General features: G+C 39.0%; 1 pseudogene; it reads left to right on the forward strand.

Annotated features, from left to right (window-relative positions):
* Positions 1-19311: 19311 nt before the first annotated feature.
* On the forward strand, positions 19312-21152 carry LOC113612018 (protein SEC13 homolog pseudogene; annotated as a pseudogene).
* Positions 21153-22436: the final 1284 nt, after the last annotated feature.

Raw genomic sequence — 22436 nt, forward strand, 5'->3', positions numbered from 1 at the left:
AGATCCCACGTGCCACTGAGCAACTAAGCCCGTGCACCACAGCTACTGAACCTGCACTCTACAGCCCACGTGCCACAACTACTGAGCCCACGTGCCACGGCTACTGAAGCCCACTTGCTTAGAGCCCATGCTCCACAACGGGAGAAGCCACAGCAATGAGAAGCCCATGCACCATAATGAAGAGTAGCCCCCCTCTCTGCAACTAGAGGAAGCCCGCACGCAGCAATGAAAACCCAAGGTGGACAAAAATAAATTAATAAAATAAATAAATTTAAAAAAAAGAAATGTAAGAATGTTCTGAATATCTCCCAGGAAAAATGTATTGAGTATTTAGGAATAAACCTACCTAAGGAGACAAAAGACCTGTATGCAGAAAATTATAAGGCACTGATGAAAGAAATTAAAGATGATACAAATAGATGGAGAGATATACCATGATCTTGGATAGGAAGAATCAACATTGTGAAAATGACTCTACTACCCAAAGCAATCTACAGGTTCAATGCAGTCCCTATCAAACTACCACTGGCATTTTTCACAGAACTAAAACAAAAGATTTCACAATTTGTATGGAAACAAAAAAGACCCCGAATAGCCAAAGCAATCTTGAGAACGAAAAATGCAGCTGGAAGAATCAGGCTCCCTGACTTCAGACTATACTACAAAGCTCCAGGAAACAAGACAGTATGGTACTGGCACAAAAACAGAAATATAGATCAATGGAACAGTATAGAAAGCCCAGAGATAAACCCACGCACATATGGTAACCTTATCTTTGATAAAGGAGGCAAGAATATACAGTGGAGAAAAGACAGCCTCTTCAGTAAGTGGTGCTGGGAAAACTGTACAGGTACATGTAAAAGTATGAAATTAGAACACTCCCTAACACCATACACAAAAATAAACTCAAAATGGATTAAAGACCTAAATGTAAGGCCAAAAACTATAAACTATTAGAGGAAAACATAGGCAGAACACTCTATGACATAAATCACAGCAAGATCCTTTTTGACTCACCTCCTAGAGAAATGGAAAGAAAAACAAAACTAAACAGATGGGACCTAATGAAACTTAAAAGCTTTTGCACAGTGAAGGAAACCATAAATAAGACCAAAGTACAACCCTCAGAATGGGAGAAAATATTTGCAAATGAAGAAACTGACAAAAGATTAATCTCCAAAATTTACAAGCAGCTCATGTGGCTCAATAACAAAAAAACAAACAACCCAATCCAAAAATGGGCAGAAGACCTAAATAGACATTTCTCTAAAGAAGATATACAGATGGCCAACAAACACATGAAAGAATGCTCAACATCATTAATCATTAGAGAAATGCAAATCAAAACTACAATGAGATATCCTCTCACACCAATCAGAATGGCTAGTGGGAAGCAACCGCATAGCACAGGGAGATCAGCTCGGTGCTTTGTGACCACCTAGAGGGGTGGTATATGGAGGGTGGGAGAGAGGGAGACGCAAGAGGGAAGAGATATGGGAACATGTATATATGTATAACTGATTCACCTTGTTATAAAGCAGAAACTAACACACCATTGTAAAGCAATTATACTCCAATAAAGATGTTTTAAAAAAAGAAATAAAATATTAAAATAAAAAAACTTACTGGAATGTTGAAAGTGTGGGTGTGATATCTGTTCTGAGGACAAAAGGAATGTATAAGGCTTCGATTCTGGTATCTTCAGAAAACCTAAGCAAATTCACAGGTCCTACTGAAACCACTTACTATAAATGAAGAAATATTCAAATAACCCCCTTTAGAGTCCTGTAGATTTGCCATGTGCAGATGTAACTTGCCTAGAGAACACCATGCTACATTACCAGCAGGAATAAAGATGAAACAGTTTCTAGAGATGATTTCTACTGGATGCCAGAGTCTAGACCAAAGCCATTCTCTCTCCTAGTTGGTCATGGGATGACTGACATATGACATCAATTGATGTGTTTGTGTTCTTTCTTTTCCAAGTAAATATTTGGCCTTGGGGCCATCATTTAATTATCATTTCTCCTCCATGCATGTAAGCCAAATGAAAAATAATGAATAAAGTCATTTTAGGAAGTTCAAAAGCACCACTTTTATAATTTTTTTTTAAAAAACTGTGTGTATGTACTTAGAATTAAATTCCTGAAGGACAGATTTTAGGGGCTATATTTTTGTTTGGGGTTTTATTTTAATGTAATAAGAGGGAAAATATTAATGTAAAGTAAAGTGACTTTGGTTTAAATGAATGTTCTAAATTAAAAGTGTATTTAGTTTGGACTTTGCTACTTCAGATAAAGGCTAAGCTGATGGATAGCTCTGCTTCATCTATTTAAGATGGAACTGGCTAAGAAAGCAACCTCTGGAAATTTACAATGTAGTGGGGAAGTAAAGAGATACATATTACAAGGTTACATCTAATGACTCCAGGGGTTGCTATGGGAATAGAGTTACCTGGATTTGGAGGGAAGGAGGAAGCAAGAAGCGTCAGGGAAGGCTTCCTACAAGGGTTGACAGCATACGGAATCAATTTGGAAGGAGGTTTCTTCTAATGGTGTGGTACAAGGTGCTCAAAAGGCCTTTATCAAATGTACTAGTGGCTTGAAGTTGGAAAGGATAGAGGAGTTACTTGGCAGAAGATTCAGGATCCAAAGAGATTTCCACAGGTTTCCTTCAAGGGGCCAATTTTAATGGGATAAAATGTCATCTCCACAGGAGCAAGGATTTTTATTTGTGGTATTCTCTCTTGTATTGGTTCTCAGCACCCAGAAGTGCCTGTGCCTGGCATGGATTAGTGCTCAATAAATATTTGCTCATGATGGTATAAATTAGTTATCTTTCCTCCCTGAACCTACTCTTTCTATCTCGATTAGTAGCAATAACCAGTAATCTGGGAGTTATCTGGTTATCACTCTCTCCTTCATTCTCCAAAGCCATCTGTCACCTCTTCTTATCAAATCTACCTGCAGTATGTTTGTAGAATTCTTTTCCTCAAAAGACCAACATCAACAATCCAATGTCCAAGTAGAGTGAAATATAATTAAGCAGAAGAATATGTTAATAAAAAGAAAACTTAGGGATTGGTGTGCTGGATCTAGTTCATACAGATCTCAAGTGTAGAAAGTATGTATCACTTCCCAACTCTGAGATCAATGACTTCACTTTGGCAGTTTGAAATTGGTCATGCTGTCATATAGGAATATTTTCACTACAGAAAACAGCATATCCCACAAATTAGAGTTTTGTTTTATGTTTTGGGGTTTTTTTTTTAAATCCAGTTTACCAGCACACCACTGGTTTTAGTTCATAGGAAGTTTGTAACACAAAGTGGTCTCCAACAAAGTGAATTCAATATTTGAACTTCTTTAAGGAAAAAAGGATTCGATTTGTTCTATATGGTCTCAAAGAGTGATGTGAGAGGCAGCAGGTAAACATTTCAGGAAGACAGATTGTGTTCAATGCTGGGAAATCCCTGGGACCAGAAATGTCCATTGGGGTGGATGCCCACTTGCCTTGGCAGAGACTCTACAGAGCAGGCTGAAGAATGGAAGGTGGTAGGGGTTGAATGACTCTTTAGTAGGGCCACCAAATATAGCAAATAAAAGTACAGGATGCGGAAGATAAAATAGTGGAAATAACTACTGCAGAGCAGGATAAAGAAAAAAGATGAAAAGAACTGAGGACAGTCTCAGAGACCTCTGGGACAACATTAAACGCACCAACATTCGAATTATAGGGGTTCCAGAAGAAGAAGAGAAAAAGAAAGGGACTGAGAAAATATTTGAAGAGATTATAGTTGAAAACTTCCCTAATATGGGAAAAGAAATCATTAATCAAGTCCAGGAAGCACAGAGAGTCCCATACAGGATAAATCCAAGGAGAAATACGCCAAGACACATATTAATCAAACTGTCAAAAATTAAATACAAAGAAAACATATTAAAAGCAGCAAGGGAAAAACAACAAATAACACACAAGGGAATCCCCATAAGGTTAACAGCTGATCTTTCAGCAGAAACTCTGCAAGCCAGAAGGGAGTGGCAGGACATATTGAAAGTGTTGAAGGAGAAAAACCTGCAACCAAGATTACTCTACCCAGCAAGGATCTCATTCAGATTTGATGGAGAAATTAAAACCTTTACAGACAAGCAAAAGCTGAGAGAGTTCAGCACCACCAAACCAGCTCTACAACAACTGCTAAAGGAACTTCTCTAGGCAAGAAACACAAAAGAAGGAAAGGACCTACAATAACGAACCCAAAACAATTAAGAAAATGGGAATAGGAACACACATATCGATAATTACCTTAAATGTAAATGGACCAAATGCTCCCACCAAAAGACACAGATTGGCTGAATGGATACAAAAACAAGACCCATATATTTCCTGTCTACAAGAGACCCACTTCAGACCTGGAGACACATACAGACTGAAAGTAAGGGGATGGAAAAAGGTATTTCATGCAAATGGAAACCAAAAGAAAGCTGGAGTAGCAATTCTCATATCAGACAAAATAGACTTTAAAACAAAGACTATTAGAAGAGACAAAGAAGGACACTACATAATGATCAAGGGATCGATCCAAGAGGAAGATATAACAATTGTAAATATTTATGCACCCAACATAGGTGCACCTCAATACATAAGGCAAATACTGACAACCATAAAAGGGGAAATCGACAGTAACACATTCATAGTAGGGGACTTTAACACCCCACTTTCACCAATGGACAGATCATCCAAAATGAAAATAAATAAGGAAACACAAGCTTTAAATGATACATTAAACGAGATGGAGTTAATTGATATTTATAGGACATTCCATCCAAAAACAACAGAATACACATTTTTCTCAAGTGCTCATGGAACATTCTCCAGGATAGATCATATCTTGGGTCACAAGTCAAGCCTTGGTAAATTTAAGAAAATTGAAATTGTATCAAGTATCTTTTCTGACCACAACGCCATGAGGCTAGATATCAATTACAGGAAAAGATCTGTAAAAAATACAAACACATGGAGGCTAAACAATACACTACTTAATAATGAAGTGATCACTGAAGAAATCAAAGAGGAAATCAAAAAATACCTAGAAACAAATGACAATGGAGACACAACGACCCAAAACCTGTGGGATGCAGCAAAAGCAGTTCTAAGGGGGAAGTTTATAGCAATACAAGCCCACCTTAAGAAGCAGGAAACATCTCGAATAAACAACCTAACCTTGCACCTCAAGCAATTAGAGAAAGAAGAACAAAAAAACCCCAAAGCTAGCAGAAGGAAAGAAGTCATAAAAATCAGATCAGAAATAAATGAAAAAGAAATGAAGGAAACAATAGCAAAGATCAATAAAACTAAAAGCTGGTTCTTTGAGAAGATAAACAAAATAGATAAACCACTAGCCAGACTCATCAAGAAAAAAAGGGAGAAGACTCAAATCAATAGAATTAGAAATGAAAAAGGAGAGGTAACAACTGACACTGCAGAAATAAAAGAGATCATGAGAGATTACTACAAGCAACTCTATGCCAATAAAATGGACAATCTGGAAGAAATGGACAAATTCTTAGAAATGCACAACCTGCCAAGACTGAATCAGGAAGAAATAGAAAATATGAACAGACCAATCACAAGCACTGAAATTGAAACTGTGATTAAAAATCTTCCAACAAAGAAAAGCCCAGGACCGGATGGCTTCACAGGCGAATTCTATCAAACATTTAGAGAAGAGCTAACACCTATCCTTCTCAAACTCTTCCAAAATATAGCAGAGGGAGGAACACTCCCAAACTCCTTCTACGAGGCCACCATCACCTTGATACCAAAACCAGACAAGGATGTCACAAAGAAAGAAAACTACAGGCCAATATCACTGATGAACATAGATGCAAAAATCCTCAACAAAATACTAGCAAATAGAATCCAACAGCACATTAAAAGGATCATACACCATGATCAAGTGGGGTTTATTCCAGGAATGCAAGGATTCTTCAATATACGCAAATCTATCAATGTGATAAACCATATTAACAAATTGAAGGAGAAAAACCATATGATCATCTCAATAGATGCAGAGAAAGCTTTTGACAAAATTCAACACCCATTTATGATAAAAACCCTGCAGAAAGTAGGCATAGAGGGAACTTTCCTCAACATAATAAAGGCCATATATGACAAGCCCACAGCAAACATCATCCTCAATGGCGAAAAACTGAAAGCATTTCCACTAAGATCAGGAACAAGACAAGGTTGCCCACTCTCACCACTCTTATTCAACATAGTTTTGGAAGTTTTAGCCACAGCAATCAGAGAAGAAAAGGAAATAAAAGGAATCCAAATCGGAAAAGAAGAAGTAAAGCTGTCACTGTTTGCAGATGACATGATCCTATACATAGAGAACCCTAAAGATGCTACCAGAAAACTACTAGAGCTAATCAATGAATTTGGTAAAGTGGCAGGATACAAAATTAATGCACAGAAATCTCTGGCATTCCTATATACTAATGATGAAAAATCTGAAAGTGAAATCAAGAAAACACTCCCATTTACCATTGCAACAAAAAGAATAAAATATCTAGGAATAAACCTACCTAAGGAGACAAAAGATCTGTATGCAGAAAATTATAAGACACTGATGAAAGAAATTAAAGATGATACAAATAGATGGAGAGATATACCATGTTCCTGGATTGGAAGAATCAACATTGTGAAAATGACTCTACTACCGAAAGCAATCTATAGATTCAATGCAATCCCTATCAAACTACCACTGGCATTTTTCACAGAACTAGAACAAAAAATTTTGCAATTTGTATGGAAACACAAAAGACCCCGAATAGCCAAAGCAATCTTGAGAATGAAAGAAGGAACTGGAGGAATCAGGCTCCCAGACTTCAGACTATACTACAAAGCTACAGTTATCAAAACGGTATGGTACTGGCACAAAAACAGAAAGATAGATCAATGGAACAGGATAGAAAGCCCAGAGATAAACCCACACACATATGGTCACCTTATCTTTGACAAAGGAGGCAGAAATGTACCGTGGAGAAAGGACAGCCTATTCAATAAGTGGTGCTGGGAAAACTGGACAGCTACATGTAAAAGTATGAAGTTAGATCACTCCCTAACACCATACACAAAAATAAGCTCAAAATGGATTAAAGACCTAAATGTAAGGCCAGAAACTATCAAACTCTTAGAGGAAAACATAGGCAGAACACTCTATGACATAAATCACAGCAAGATTCTTTCTGACCCACCTCCTAGAGTAATGGAAATAAAAACAAGAGTAAACAAATGGGACCTAATGAAAGTTAAAAGCTTTTGCGCAGCAAAGGAAACCATAAAGAAGACCAAAAGACAACCCTCAGAATGGGAGAAAATATTTGCAAATGAAGCAACTGACAAAGGATTGATCTCCAAAATTTATAAGCAGCTCATGCAGCTTAATAACAAAAAAACAAACAACCCAATCCAAAAATGGGCAGAAGACCTAAATAGACATTTCTCCAAAGAAGATATACAGAGTGCCAACAAACACATGAGAGAATGCTCAACATCACTAATCATGAGAGAAATGCAAATCAAAACTACAATGAGATATCATCTCACACCAGTCAGAATGGCTATCATCAAAAAATCTAGAAACAATAAATGCTGGAGAGGGTGTGGAGAAAAGGGAACCCTCTTACACTGTTGGTGGGAATGTAAATTGATACAGCCACTGTGGAGAACAGTATGGAGGTTCCTTAAAAAGCTACAAATAGAACTACCATATGACCCAGCAATCCCACTACTGGGCATATACCCTGAGAAAACCATAATTCAAAAAGAGTCATGTACCAAAATGTTCATTGCAGCTCTATTTACAATAGCCCAGAGATGGAAACAACCTAAGTGTCCATCATCGGATGAATGGATAAAGAAGATGTGGCACATATATACAATGGAATATTACTCAGCCATAAAAAGAGACGAAATTGAGCTATTTGTAATGAGGTGGATAGACCTAGAGTCTGTCATACAGAGTGAAGTAAGTCAGAAAGAGAGAGACAAATACGGTATGCTAACATATATATGGAATTAAAAAAAAAATGTCATGAAAAACCTAGGGGTGAAACAGGAATAAAGACACAGACTTACTAGAGAATGGACTTGAGGCTATGGGGAGGGGGAAGTGTAAACGGTGACAAAGCGATAAAGAGGCATGGACATATATACACTACCAAACGTAAGGTAGATAGCTAGTGGGAAGCAGCCGCATAGCACAGGGAGATCAGCTCGGTGCTTTGTGACCGCCTGGAGGGGTGGGATAGGGAGGGTGGGAGGGAGGGAGACGCAAGCGGGAAGAGATATGGGAATATATGTATATATATAACTGATTCATTTTGTTGTGAAGCTGAAACTAACATACCATTGTAAAGCAATTATACTCCAATAAAGATGTTAAAAAAAAAAAAAGTACAGGATGCCCAGATAAATTTGATAAATAGCTCTAACTGCTGAATTTTTATAATTTATTGAAAAAAAGCTGAATTTGAGACACTAACAGTGCCCTGAGAAAGCCAGTAGAGGAAGCAGTACAAAACCATTAACAGGACATATCCTGTATATACAGAATGCCTGACCACCCTACTCCTTAGGGTATTTCCATCCATGAAATTCTCCTTATACCTATGAGCAGTGTTTTCACCTAGTGCTGGTAGGCCCAATTAACTTCATTCTCATATCAATTAAATTAACCAGAGGCTTTGCTGGGAAATTCATAAGTCTAAGTTTCATACTATGTTACTTGAAAGTAATAAAATTCTTGTTTTAGAAAATGCTTCTTTAATTCCAAAATTTTACTAACATAGTCAGACTTTCTTCACTTGCATTCTCCCAACCCTACCTCAATCTCCAACTCCAGTTATTTGGTAGGAAAGAGATTTACTGTTAGGAGGTTCCAGTTTCCCCTCATAATCTTTGTAAAGCTGAGAATCTATAGCACATAAACACATGCCCAAGATTTAACCATGAGCTTCTTACAGGCAGGATCCATACTTTTTTCCTCCTTGAATCTTCAGCCAGTAGGCAATGCTGAGAACCTGGTGCCTTTAATCAATATTTGCTAATTGAACAAATGTTCCACCCTCCATACCTAGCCTGATTTCCTCATGGCTGGGCCCGGATGTCAGAAGCCTGGATGTCAGTTGTTCAATAAATGGGGGAGAGAAGCTATGAATGAGCCTTGAATGTAACTGCACTGTAAAGACCCACTCATTGACTATATATCTGTATATTTATACCACTGTGTCTGTGTCTTTGGCCTCTGTTTCCAGCATAGTCACTTTGGCATTCTCCTGTTCTCCCATTTCTATTTAAAGCCCCTGTTCAATAATGTCCCTTCCAGCACCCCTACTTCCTCAGAGATGAGGCCATCTGATTACTATACCTTTTTCACATCCTTGTTATTATCATGAATTTCCCAGGAGATGTCTCATCATTCATTAGTGACATTGGTAACTTGCTTTGGTAAACCCCAACTCACTCATCACCCCCACTCCTGCCCTCAACCTAGGCAATTCTGACAGTCATAATAATGGCCTTCCCCATACACTGACTGCTTCACTGATACCCACCCCTAGATCAAATCAACCACACAGCTTCTTCATTCTGATCTGATGAGTGTAGCTAAATGAAACCAACTATCACCATTTCAAACTATGAATGTGGACATTTCTAGTCCAACCTCAGCTGGATCTTTCAACACAGCATGATAAATGTATTCACCCTTACTGGACTCTTTCCCTGTTTTCTACAGGAAGGTCTTGTTGATTTTCCCAAACTTCTAATTCCATCTTTTCTTTAATTCTCATGAAGTGTCCTGAGAAGATCAAAATAATCCACTGAAAACTCTTTCAGTTCTCCTGTCACTGCCTCAAAATATCTCAGTAGCTTTCACCTGTCTTTCCTGCTGTCCCTCAGGAAAACATGCTCCTCCTTGAATAACTTAATTCCTCTCCTCAGGCATATGATCCCACCTCTACAGTCTCCTTGGACCTCGATGAATCTCCTAGTTAGCTTCATTTTCTTCCTCTGCTCTGGCTCTGTCCCCTCTGCTAAGAAAATATTCAAGTCTCTTATCAAGAGCACCTTCAAGTGCCTGCTCCATCTCATTCTCGTCAATCCCAATTTTCTCAAACTAAAAATTTACATTCTCCAACTCTATTTCCTCCTCTCCTTCTCACTCCTGAACTATTCTGTAAAATGATATTCATCCTTCCTTCATCTCTTTTTTGAAACTTCCCTTTTGAAAGTCATCCATGCCTAATTCAGTGGCCTCTTTCCCTTTTCCTGTCAAAATCACACATCCCCATTTTATAGGGAAGAAAACTGAACGTCACAAAAGAACCATGAGTGGTAGTGTCGAGATTCAAGCCTATAACACTCTCCAGGCATTGAGTTTGATAAGGAAACAGCAGCAAGACCAGCAAAATCTCCCTATGTGACTTGTAGACTTTGTTACAGATGTGGGGAGGCAGGCAAGGAGGACAGAGAGATAGAGAATTTGACAAGCTCAAACAATCCAGCATGGTGAGTACTATAATGAAGAACACACAGATAACTATAAAAACATATAGCAGAGGCAACTAGCCTAATTCTAAGGGGTCAGAAAAGTCTTTTCAAAGTGGGAGATGTTTAAACACAAACCTGAAGGAGACAAGGAATTAACTAGGTGAGTGGAAATGAGAGAGGAGAATGTTATAGACAAACAGGGAAAATACATAAAGGCCAAGAGGCTAAAGACAGCATGGGGCATTTTAGGTACTGGAAAAAGTATCTCTAGTGAGAATGCAAAGATGCTAGAAAGGCAGGCATTAAGTGTCTCGTAGGTCAAGTTGAGTAGTTCTGGTCATTAAAAGATTTTAGGCAGCGGACAGATGATGTGACTGGCCTCTTGTTTTAGACAGACCTCTTTGGGTCTAGTGGGAGAATGGATTGAAGAAAAGTGGGTGGGGGAAGAACAGTTGGGAAGATGTTGAAATAATCAAAAAAATTGGTAAAAGTGAAGGAGAAAAGCAAAAATATTCAAAGAGAGAAAAGTAGAGTAGACTGGACTTGGGGATTAATGGCACCAGGAAGAGGCTTTTGACACATATTGCCAAAATAGTTTTCTAAAAAGTAGTACCAATTCACACTGCCTTCAGCAGCTTTCCCCATGTAGTAGGACATCTTGTCAGTCATTACCCACATTAGACCTCTTTGAAATAAGATACAATTAATCACTCTCTTTTCTCAGATTCCAGGACATTCCTCTAAACAAACTCACAAAATCTTTTACAGTACAAGGGAGCATATAATTTTTAAAAATAAGCATGAAGGAGAAGGAAAGAGAGAGAGAGAAAAAACCTCTTCTGAGTCTTCTCTTTGTTCTCAGAATTTTGTTGAGTTTCTGTTGGATTGGTAACTTCTATCAACTCCCTAAATGATGGTGTCCCTTGTTTTCTTATTCCAGTCACCATGCATCAGTATTACCCAGGACTCTATCTTCTACTTCTCTAATCCTTATTTTCATATCTATATATAGAATTCTAGACCTGTTTTTTTCCAGCTGCCTACTGATCATCTCTACCAGGATAATAACCCATCTCAATCCTACATTTGAAACAAATTTTATTATCTCCTCTACTCCAAATGGATCCTTTCTAATGTGCTTTCAATCTCACTTCACAGCTTAATCAGCTTCTCATTCACCCAACCTGGAACATATGGGGTGGCCTTGACCACAACATCTCCTTTACCAGTATATTTAGTCCATGACAAAGCCTTTCAATTATACTTTAGCAGCATCTCTTGAATTCCCTCATCTGCATTCTCAGGGCCACACTTCCAGTGCTGAGCCCTCAGTATCTTGTCAAAGGCATTTTAATAGCTATCAGGCCGAGAATATCTCCACCATCTTTTCTTTTTCCAGTTTTGCTGGGTCATGTCACTTCCATGTGTAATAATTGCTGATGATTTCCATTTGCCCCATGATAAACCAGACCTTCTAAAACCTGAGCCTCAACCTACATATCTGGTCTCACCTCGCCACAACCTATATTCCAGGCACAGGCAATTGCTCATTATTGCCCAAAGACACTCTCGTGCAATTCATTCTGTCTCATGACAAAAGTTTATTTACCTCAAAGGCCAGCTCAAATCTTATCATTTTCTCAGAAGACTTTCCAAACTCTCTTCCAAGTGAACACTTTTTGTTCATTTCAACTTTCTCTCTGTTCCAATGGCATATCTTTTACACCTCTACTTTACTATTTATCACATCACCTCATAATTATCTATCTGGTTCTCGCATTAGATATTTATCTCCTCACGAGCAAGGATCATGAAACCCCAGAACCCAACACACAGCTGGCCTGCCATATGTTGTGTGCTCACTGCATATCTGGGAAGGAGAAAAGGAAGAAAAAAGATTCGGAAAGCATATTACAACATAGACCAAAAAAAATTGAAAATAAATTTCCAAATACAGAAAGTCAGCCATGGCCATTAATTTTAAAGAATCATTAGTCTCTTGCCTTCTTCCCTCATTTTCATTTAGTCCTTTCCTTTCTTCCTCAATTCTGTTTATTTCCCTCCAACTTTACATTAACTCCATCTGCGGTGCTAATGGCACTGGTCCACCAAGATCTAATTTGATTAATATTCACCTTCTCACGGCACCAAGAGGCATCCTGACATCATGAGAAAAACACTGAACTAAGAATTGAGAACCTATGAGTTCTAGATCATTAATTCTTTCCACAAATATTTACTGAGCTCCTGCTTTGTGTGAGGTACTGTTCTAAGCGCTTGGGGTATGTTCATGAACAAAAAAGATAAATGTTCCTCCCTTCATGAAGCATACATTCTGTTAGAGGGAAGGAGAGATGGATAATAAATAATAAACATAATAAATAAGTATTTTGGAAGGTGAGGATCACAAGTGTTAAGTGGGGATAGGTGTGGGGAGAGGACATATAGGTTACATTTTTAAATAAAAAGCCCTCGTTGAGAAGATAAGATTTGAGCAAGGAAGGTGGTGGAGTTACCTGGTGCAGGGATTTGTGAGAAGAGCATCTAGACAATGGTAACAACTATAGCAAAGGTGGTAAGGGGGAGAATGCCTGGTGTGTTTGAGGAACAAGAAGGCCTGTGTGGCCAAAAGAGAGTAAGTGAAGGGAGCGTGTAGGAGAGGAAATCCAAGAGGTTAATAAGGCAAGATGATATAGAGCCTCGTAAACTGTTATCAGGATTTTGGCTTTCATTCTTAGTGAGATGAGCATTCATTGGAGACTTTGTTTTAAGTAGAGGAGTGGCATGATTTGACTTGAAGCCATTTGGCTACTGTGTTGAAAATAGATTGTAGGGAGAAAGGATAGAAGCTAGGAACAAGTAGGAGGGCATGGTACTGATCCCATAAAAAGATGATGGTGGTTGGGGATTTCCCTGGTGGTCCAGTGGTTAAGGCTACACCTTCCAATGCAGGGGATGTGGGTTCAATCCCAGGTTGGGGAGCTAAGATCCCACATGACTTGTGACCAAAAAAACCAAAACATAAAACAGAAGCAGCATTATAACAAATTCAATAAAGACTTTAAAAATGGTCCACATCAAAAAAAAAAAAATGATGGTGGTTCAAACCAGACTGGTGGCTGAATCATTGGTTTCTGGATATAGTTTTTGGTAGAACCAACAGGATTTCCTGAGAGATTAGGTATAGGATGTGAGAGAAAGGGAGGAATCAAGGGAGACTCCAAGATTTGGGGGCTGAGATTCTAGAAGTAGGAAGTTTCCATCAACTGAGATGGGGGAGGCTGTGGGAAGAACAGATTTGGCAGGGGAGGGTGGTGGGGAGCAAGGGGTCTAGGAGCTCAGTTTTGGACTTGTTGAGATTGAAGTGCCTATTAGATGTCCCAGGGAATGAGTTGAACAAACAGTTGGATATCTGAGCCTTGAGTTTGGGGAAGATTTAAATTTGGCAGTCATTAGTGAATAGATGGTTTTAAACTCATGAGACTTATAAGACCCAATGTATTTCAACCCAAATGCAATTATCTGCTTAATCTTAGCCAAATTATCTAATCTCTCTGCTTCTCATTTTTTTCATCTCTACAATGATAAGGTTAAGCTAAATATGTGATTTTCAACTGTGTTCCATGGAGCAGTAGGGTTCTGTAGACAGGGCTGCCAGGATCAGAAATATGTTTCCTCTCCTATTGCCTAAACCAACTAGCAATCCCATATTTTTACAATGAAAATCAGACATACATTTAGAGATAGTGCAAGCAGATATTTATGATGTATATACTATAGTGGACTAGGGTGTGTGTTGGGTGGGAGAAGTATCTTTCCAGATGAAATAATGAATAGCATCTCATAAAAAACAACCCCATATATCTGCTTCATGACTGGTCAGCTATCAAAGGGATATGTGTAAATAAAGGTACAAAATAGCAATAGTACACAGTTATCCTAAAAATTCTTACCATAGTCAACATGTGCTCAGGTTTCTTCTCTAAAAGACATTTACTGAAAATTAAATTCAAAGAGTATTGATATTCCATTTATTTTAGACCCAATTACTGATGGCAGTATTCAGAATTCCCTTTGACCCTGACACCATGAACAATTGATACTTTTTAAAAATAAATTTATTTATTTATTTTTGTCTGCATCAGGTCTTTGTTGCTGCACATGGGCTTTCTCTAGTTGCGGTGATCGGGCGCTACTCTTCATTACCACGCAAAAGTTTCTCATTGTGGTGGCTTCTCTTGTTGCGGAGCACGGGCTCTAGACATGTGGGCTTCAGTAGCTGTGGCACATAGGCTCAGTAGTTGTGGCTCACGGGCTCTAGAATGCAGACTCAGTAGTTGTGGCACACGGGCTTTGTTGCTCTGTGACATGTGGGATCTTCCCGGACCAGGGCTCGAACCCATGTCCCCTACATTGGCAGGCGGATTCCTAACCACTGAGCCACCAGGGAGGCCCAATAATTTTAACTGTAGAAAAATGCATGAAGTTATTGCTGAAAGAGGACCTTAGAAATACTTCAGTCAATTACCTTTACTTTATAGTGGAAGAGCTGAGGCCCAAAGGTCAAAAGTCATGCTGGAACTGGAACCTAGGTCATTTCCTATTTCTTAGTCCAGTGCTCTTTTCACCACACTATGCTGATTTCATGGCTGTTTCAGAAATGGCACTGAAATTTTACATGAAGGCAGAAATCAGCAATGATATGTGATCTTCATATTTTCCTAATCAGTTAATTTTATTATCTTCATGTTTTCCTAATCCATTACTTTACAATAATGTTCTTCGTATTTTCTCACAGTTGTAAGGATCATCCTTGCCATTGTCTTTTGCCTGGTGTCTGGTGTCCTAATCGTGCTGCTGTTTATCCTCATCCGCCACAGGCCCTGCTGACAGAGAGACTCTGTGGAAACATCTGAACAGATGGCTGAATAAGGGCGGACATGCCAGGCCAATCCCCTGTGCTGCAGCATTCCTCAGTGATGTAGCATTCAAAGGACAGGTTTTCACCTTGTGGGCATCACCCCATCTTTTGAGCCTGCCTAGAGAAGAGTCTGAACTCACAGTGACCCAGGGACAGCTGCCAGACTGACTGATGAATGAACACCAGGTCATCCTGGTGCGGGCTTCTCATTCAGCTGGAAGGAAACTGTTCTGCAAAGGATAGTCATATTCTCTGGCACAAATGTCCAGAGAAAAATAAGAAGTCAAATTCCAATCAGCCTTTTGCCTTCAAAGAGCAAAAGCTTACAAGGGGTGACAAAGACATAGATTAAAGAAGACTGGATAATGGGAAAAATTAGACTAGAAGTAGTATGATATAGGATGATTCTTAAGAAATAGGACTCAATCAGAAGGTATAAATAAATCTCTTTTTTAACTCTTAAGTAGGTTTAATGCAAACATGCACACTAATTTTTCTTCTTATTAAATGTTTGAAGAAGGAATTTGACAACACATGTAGAAAATAAGTACTGCTATATTGCAAAGGGAGGGGGTGACTTTTTAAAGTTTTATTAAATTTTTATTACAAGTAATTGTATCCAAAACAAAAATAAATGCAGATAATAAAGAAGAGTATAAAATACAAAATAAAAGGTCTTCTTATACACTTCCAATCATCAGAGGCAATGTTGTCAAGAATGTCTGGTTTTAGTTCTCCTAGCGATTAGCATGAATTTTATGAATTACTTTTATTTTATGAAATTTTTACATGTTTTACTGCTCTTATAACCCATGGAGTCCTCTTTCTTGTATTCTTTTTCCCCTTCCTTGAAGTTTTTTTTTTTTTTTATGGGTGCATGGGCTCTAAGTTTTCTGGTTCTAATATGTCTATATAATGCCCTCCCGCTTACCTATCAGTCAGCTGGGTATAAATTTTCCTATTGAAAAATCATTTCCCTCAGAATTTGAATTCAGTATTCTGTTGTCTTCTAGCATACAGGTCTGGTGACAAGAAGTCTGATATCAAGGAAACTCTGTGTAGAACTTGAATTTCTTGGTATTCTCCATGCCTCAATTTTCTCTCACATTTTCCAGATTTTTGTCTTATTTTTCTGCATTCTAAGAAATTTCATTTTCCAGAACACCAACTTGGTCTTCAGCAACAATTATTTCTTTTTTATTTCCAAGAATTCTTCCCTATTCATTGATTGTTCATTTTTCATTGTGGCCCCTTCTTATTTTAGGAATGCAATCTATTCTTGAATGTCTTCAAGAATGCTACTTAGAATTTTTTCAAGTTCTCCTCTGCTCCCTAAATTATCTCTGTTTTCTCTGGGCTCAGTTGTTTGAATTTATTAATCTTGGACCTTCTCTTTCATGCTCCAGGTTTGTCTCAAATTCTTGTGAATCGTAATCCACAAATGAAGAACTTTGTAGATTAGTAGGGATGGCTGGTGTTGGTTTCCTAGTTTTGTATATCTATTTTCCCGACAGACATCTTTAATAACTGCTTTAAAATTCTCTTTTGCTAATTGCACCATCTTGGTTCTCTCACGATCAGTCTTAATTCATTGCCTTTTTAGGTTACATTTTCCTGTTTCTTGGTATATAGAATAATTTTGGATTGTGTTTTAAACATTGTAAATGATATGTTACAGAGGATCTGGATTCTAGTATGTTCCTCTAGAAAGTTGTGGGTATTTTTTAAGCAGTTAGTTAAATTGGTTGAATTCAAGATGCAAACTATCTCCCCTGCAATGGATAGCAACTAAAAGATAGGGACAGGGACAGGTTTCCAAACACCAGAGCTCATGAAAATAAAATTAGTCCATCTAATGAAAACTTACTTTTACCAAATTAACACAATAATTTTGTAGACCAGTGTTCTGTAGACCACAATTAATGATCTTTTCCAGGGAAACATGCTGAAATGAAAATATTACAGCTTTCCCCATTAAAGATACATTGCTCTTTTGGAAGGCAGATCTAGGCTTTAAATAGTGTGCCCATTATAGAGTGGTCAAATGTGAAATAAAATAGACTGAGGCAAAGAATTGATGGCATTTGATGCTGGTTCATTGCACATGAATAAATGACTTCATTTCTCTGTTCCTCTCTCCTTTGCAGACTCCCAGATTTGCAGCTCCCACATGCCAATTTCAAGCATTTCAGTTTCATCTTTACCATTTGGGCCTTAGCTATACTATTTATGGCTTAATATATTTTATAATGTTATCCTATCCTATATATGAACTCAGAAATGCTGGCTATAAATTTTCTAATATAGATTAAACTAAATATAGACTACCGTTATCATAAAAAGTTGATATGCGCAGTATCTAAAAACCACATGTGGCATTTAGGAACCACCTAAATAATTTAGGAACCACCTAAATAATTCAAGAGTCACTGAAAGTATTCAAGAGAGGTCCATTTGGTTTTCAGTGGGAGCTATATGTGCCAACCAAATGTATTAACTCATTTGAATCTCACTATACATCTATGAGGAGGATACTGTTTTATATACATTTTACAGATGTGTAAACTGAGACACAGAAAGACTTGCATGTCCTAGTCACAGAGCAGGCTCTACGGCTGACCCAGATTTCCGCCATAACACACTGACTTCAGAGCCTGTGCTCATAGCCATGATACAATAGGGCCCCTTGAGGTCTGTTTCCAGACCCAGACCAAGTTTTCAGATGCACAGAGATTGCTTCCAGTACAACTACACCATTCTAACGTGCATTTTCATTATGTGCTCTTTAATCATCCTATATATACTCTTCTATGAAGAGACTGTAACCTTTGGAGACCAATCGAGGAGTCAGCATTTGGGAAGGATTTGGCTAATCTGAGGTCTTGGAAAGGGGGCTGAGGTACCTTCGAACCATAGGCCATCTATTAGACAATATACTTTCATCACATTATATTACTCCCTGTGGTTCCTACTGACACCAAAATGCCACGCAAGTCTCAATTTGTCAACCATTCCTGAGCCCCTCATTTATGCCTGTCAGTTTGCTAATCAATGTGAAGGATACATGATTGCCCATTACCTATCACTGCCAAACTAACTACCCCAAAATTCAGTGGCTTAAAACAGGCAATTTATTTTGCCCACAATTTTATGTGTCAGGAATCCTGGAAGAGCCTAGAGGGACAGTTCACCTCTGATCCATGTGGCAGCAAGTAGGGTGGCAAGAACTAAAGGACCCATTTCCAAGATGGCTTCTTCACTTGGGGGTCTGATACTTGTGTTTCTTGGTCACCTTTTTCCTCCATATGGTATTTTATCCTCCAGGGCCTCTTCATATAGCTTGGGCTTTTTGCAGCATGGTGATCTAGGATAACTGCACGTCTTACATGGTGTCTTGCTTCTATGAGGAAGGAAGCAGAAGTGGACAGCTCAGTTAAGAGTTATGCTCAGACTGGTATAGCATCACTTCTAACATATGCTGTTGTTCAAAAGTGTCATGGGCTCACCCAGATTCAAGGGGGTGGAAAAATATTCTACCTGCTGATGTGAGAGTATCAAGGTCATATAGTGAAAGAGCATGAGGGGGTGGGAAATATTATTGCTGTCATCTTTGGAACATACAGTCTTCCACACCTCAAAAAGCTTTTACTCTAACTCACGGGTTCATCAATAAAAGTCCATGGATAAAATTTAGGAGGTCTGTGAACTTGGAAGGAAATAAATCATATTTTTATTTTCTCTAATCTCTAAACTTTAGCATTTCTATCCATTCTGAATGTAGGCACAAACTACAGGAGTTATAGCAATACCTGTGATTTTGTTACCAATAAAAATCACAGATATTTTTACAGCACATTCAGTTGGGTATCAGGGGCCTGATCCTGGCCTATGGGAGCTTCAATGGGGCCATCTCCCTACTGACCTATTCCATGTTGGGCCAGTGGGAAGTGAAGAAGATCAATAACGCTCATACTACTGGCTTCAAAGCAGTGAGCTGGGCCCCTGCTGTCATGCCTGGAAGCTTCATAAACCAGCCATCTGGGCAGAAGTCCAACTATGTCAAGAAATATGCATCAGGTGGCTGTGACAACCTCATCAAACTGTGGAAGGAGGAGGAGGACAGCCAGTGGAAGGAAGAGCAGAAGTTGAAAGCACACAGTGACTGGGTTTGAGACATGGCCTGGGCCAGCTCCATTGGCCTGCCTACCAGCACCATTGCCAGCTGCTCCCAGGATGGTCGAGTGTTCAGTTGTACCTGTGATGATGCCACGGGCAATACATGGTCTCCCAAACTGTTGCACAAGTTCAATGATGTTGTATGGCATGTGAGCTTGTCCATCACAGCCAACGTCCTGGCTATCTCAGGCAGAGACAATAACGTGACCCTGTGGAAGGAGTCAGTCAACTGGCAGTGGGTGTGCATCAGTGATGCCAACAAGGGCCAGGGTTCCATATCCACTTCAGTCACAGAAAAGTGACTGAGAATGAGCAGTGACAAGACAGGCAGGGCCTCTACCTGCTGCCTCCAGGACTGCCCTTTCCTGGGCCAACTGACCACACACCTGGGAGGAAGAATGCCCAACTCCCACAATATCACTTGCTCCTGGGAGTCATAACAAATGCAACCAGATTCATCATCTGCCTTAACATGATTTGATATGGTTTGTAATATACTGTCCAGCTGAATGCACTCTTGTTAAGAGGGAAAAACTACAAATGACCTTCAAATCTATTATTTTAAAATATTTTGGGTCATTTTTATGTAACTTTTAGGTGCAGGCATCATTTGTGGGGGCAGGGGGGTGTTTCCAAAGTATTTAAATAAATTCATATTGCTTATAAACAACAAAAACAAAAATGCCTGGATGCTATAGCTTCAATTCTGAGAAAAAAAATAATTATGAACTTAATATTATATATCCAGTAAACATGTCAATCAAATGAGAGGGAAAATTAAGTCACTTTCAGACTTGTAAAAATTCAGTAGGCTTATTCCTCATGCATGCTTTTAAGAAAATTACTTTTGAAGATATTCTTTAGCCAAAACAAGAATAAAATTCAAGAAAGGTAAAGACTGGAGATCCAAGATAACTGACTCTAATCCAGGACAAGAAGTCAGGATGACAGGTTGGCATCTATCCCAGAGAGCACCTGGTCCAGATTGAAATAAAAATTCAGAGGGTTCTGGGAAATGTATCTACAATAATTACATTGCATCCCTTACCACGAATAGAATATGTTTAGGAAGATAGATAATATTAGTGACTTGATGAAGACACATGATTAAAAATTAAATTAAAGACACTTTGAAATCAATATTAACAAATCACAATAATGGAAACAATGTGTATTGATATTTTCAATTTTAGACTCAACCAATGGACACACCATGAAAGGATTAATTATGGTTACAGAAGAGATGATAAAACCTCACAAAAGTTGGCAGAAGGGCATGAGGATAGAATAGTGGTAAAAGAGGTAGAGAGAAATATAGGAGTCTTAATTTACTCATTTTTAAAAATAATAGCTAACACTGGGTACTTATTATATGCCCACTCTAAGAGATAAACATGAATTAATTCATCTAATTTCCCAGTATAAGGAAAGCAAGGCACAGAGAAGCATCTAAATTTCTATCATATATTGCTTCTTACTTCATGGAAAGTCAAAGAGATGCAAAAGTTATTTTGTGAATGACTAAGAAAATAAAAGATTTTTCTATATTATTTCTAAAAATAATAATATATCTACTAAAGGCACAAAAATAGGTATATATATTAACTTGGTGATTTTTATAGCTCTTCAGGAGTTAAATCAGTTTTGTATAGTTCATGAATAGAGAGATCAATGACGGGAAAGAATATAAATTCCAGAAACATGCATACATGCATATAGAAAATTAATATATGGTAAAGTTGGTTTCAGTGAATAAGAGATATGGTTAAGAAAATGGCTAGTTTCTCCCTCCTGAAGCCACCAGCTCTCCCACGGGACCCATCCCCACCAGGGCTCCTGTGACCCCAGTGGCCACCACCTCCTCCTCTGTACCCAGTCCCCCTCATGGGGAGCACTCTCGCAACCCTGGCTGCCACAACCTCTATGCCCCCTCCTCACTGGGGTGGACTCATGTACTACAGGGAAGCCTCTGGAGCAGACCCCTGTTGGTGACCCACATGCAGAGGTGGGGCTGAAACCACAGCTGAGCCCCAGGGGCCATGTAGCTAAGGAAGAAAAGCTGACATCTCTCCTCACAGCTGCACAAACAACAAATTGACACTCCCATGACTGGCTTTGTAAACTCAGCACCTACAGAACATCTGAATGGACAACGAATGCTCCCAGACAAGACAGGTCTAGCTTTAGCAGCTGTAGACTTCGTGGGCACATACATATGGGTGTCAGGTCAGGCCACAGTCTGAGCTGCTCACATAGCGCCCACAGCAGGTCCAAGTCCATGATTACTGCAATCCTGGGACCTGACTTTAGTGGATCTATGCTGGTGGAATGGTGAAAACGATGTCTGAGAGACACCAGGGCCAATTGCCAGCATACCTATGGTTAAGGTGAGGCCAAGAGTGGGGCCAACAGTAGTGTAATCTGAGAGCTCACACAATGGGTGAAAGGTGACATGACAGATCACACCTACAGGTGAACAGCTCCAGAAGAGGAATACTGAGTGGCTTCCCTCCCAGTGGGAGTGCTCCAATCCTGCCTACCTTGCACCACAGATCAGAAACACAGCTAAGGAACAGATCTTGGGGCCTATACTACGACAACTAAGGAACAGACCCCACCTCTGTCAGGGCAGTGACAACCACAGAGCAAAGGGGATGCCCTGTTCAATATCCAGTGCAGGCTCTGGTCACCATAACATCAGTTACACCTCCTAACAAGGGGATAATGACCAGCATACACTGAGGAAAGAGGTGGCAGACATCTGTACTAAAAATAGCCC

The sequence above is a fragment of the Aethalodelphis obliquidens genome, unplaced genomic scaffold (assembly GCF_003676395.1).
Source record: "Aethalodelphis obliquidens isolate GAN/ISIS:26980383/991018 unplaced genomic scaffold, ASM367639v1 scaffold72, whole genome shotgun sequence".
NCBI classification, from domain to species: Eukaryota; Metazoa; Chordata; class Mammalia; order Artiodactyla; family Delphinidae; genus Aethalodelphis; species Aethalodelphis obliquidens.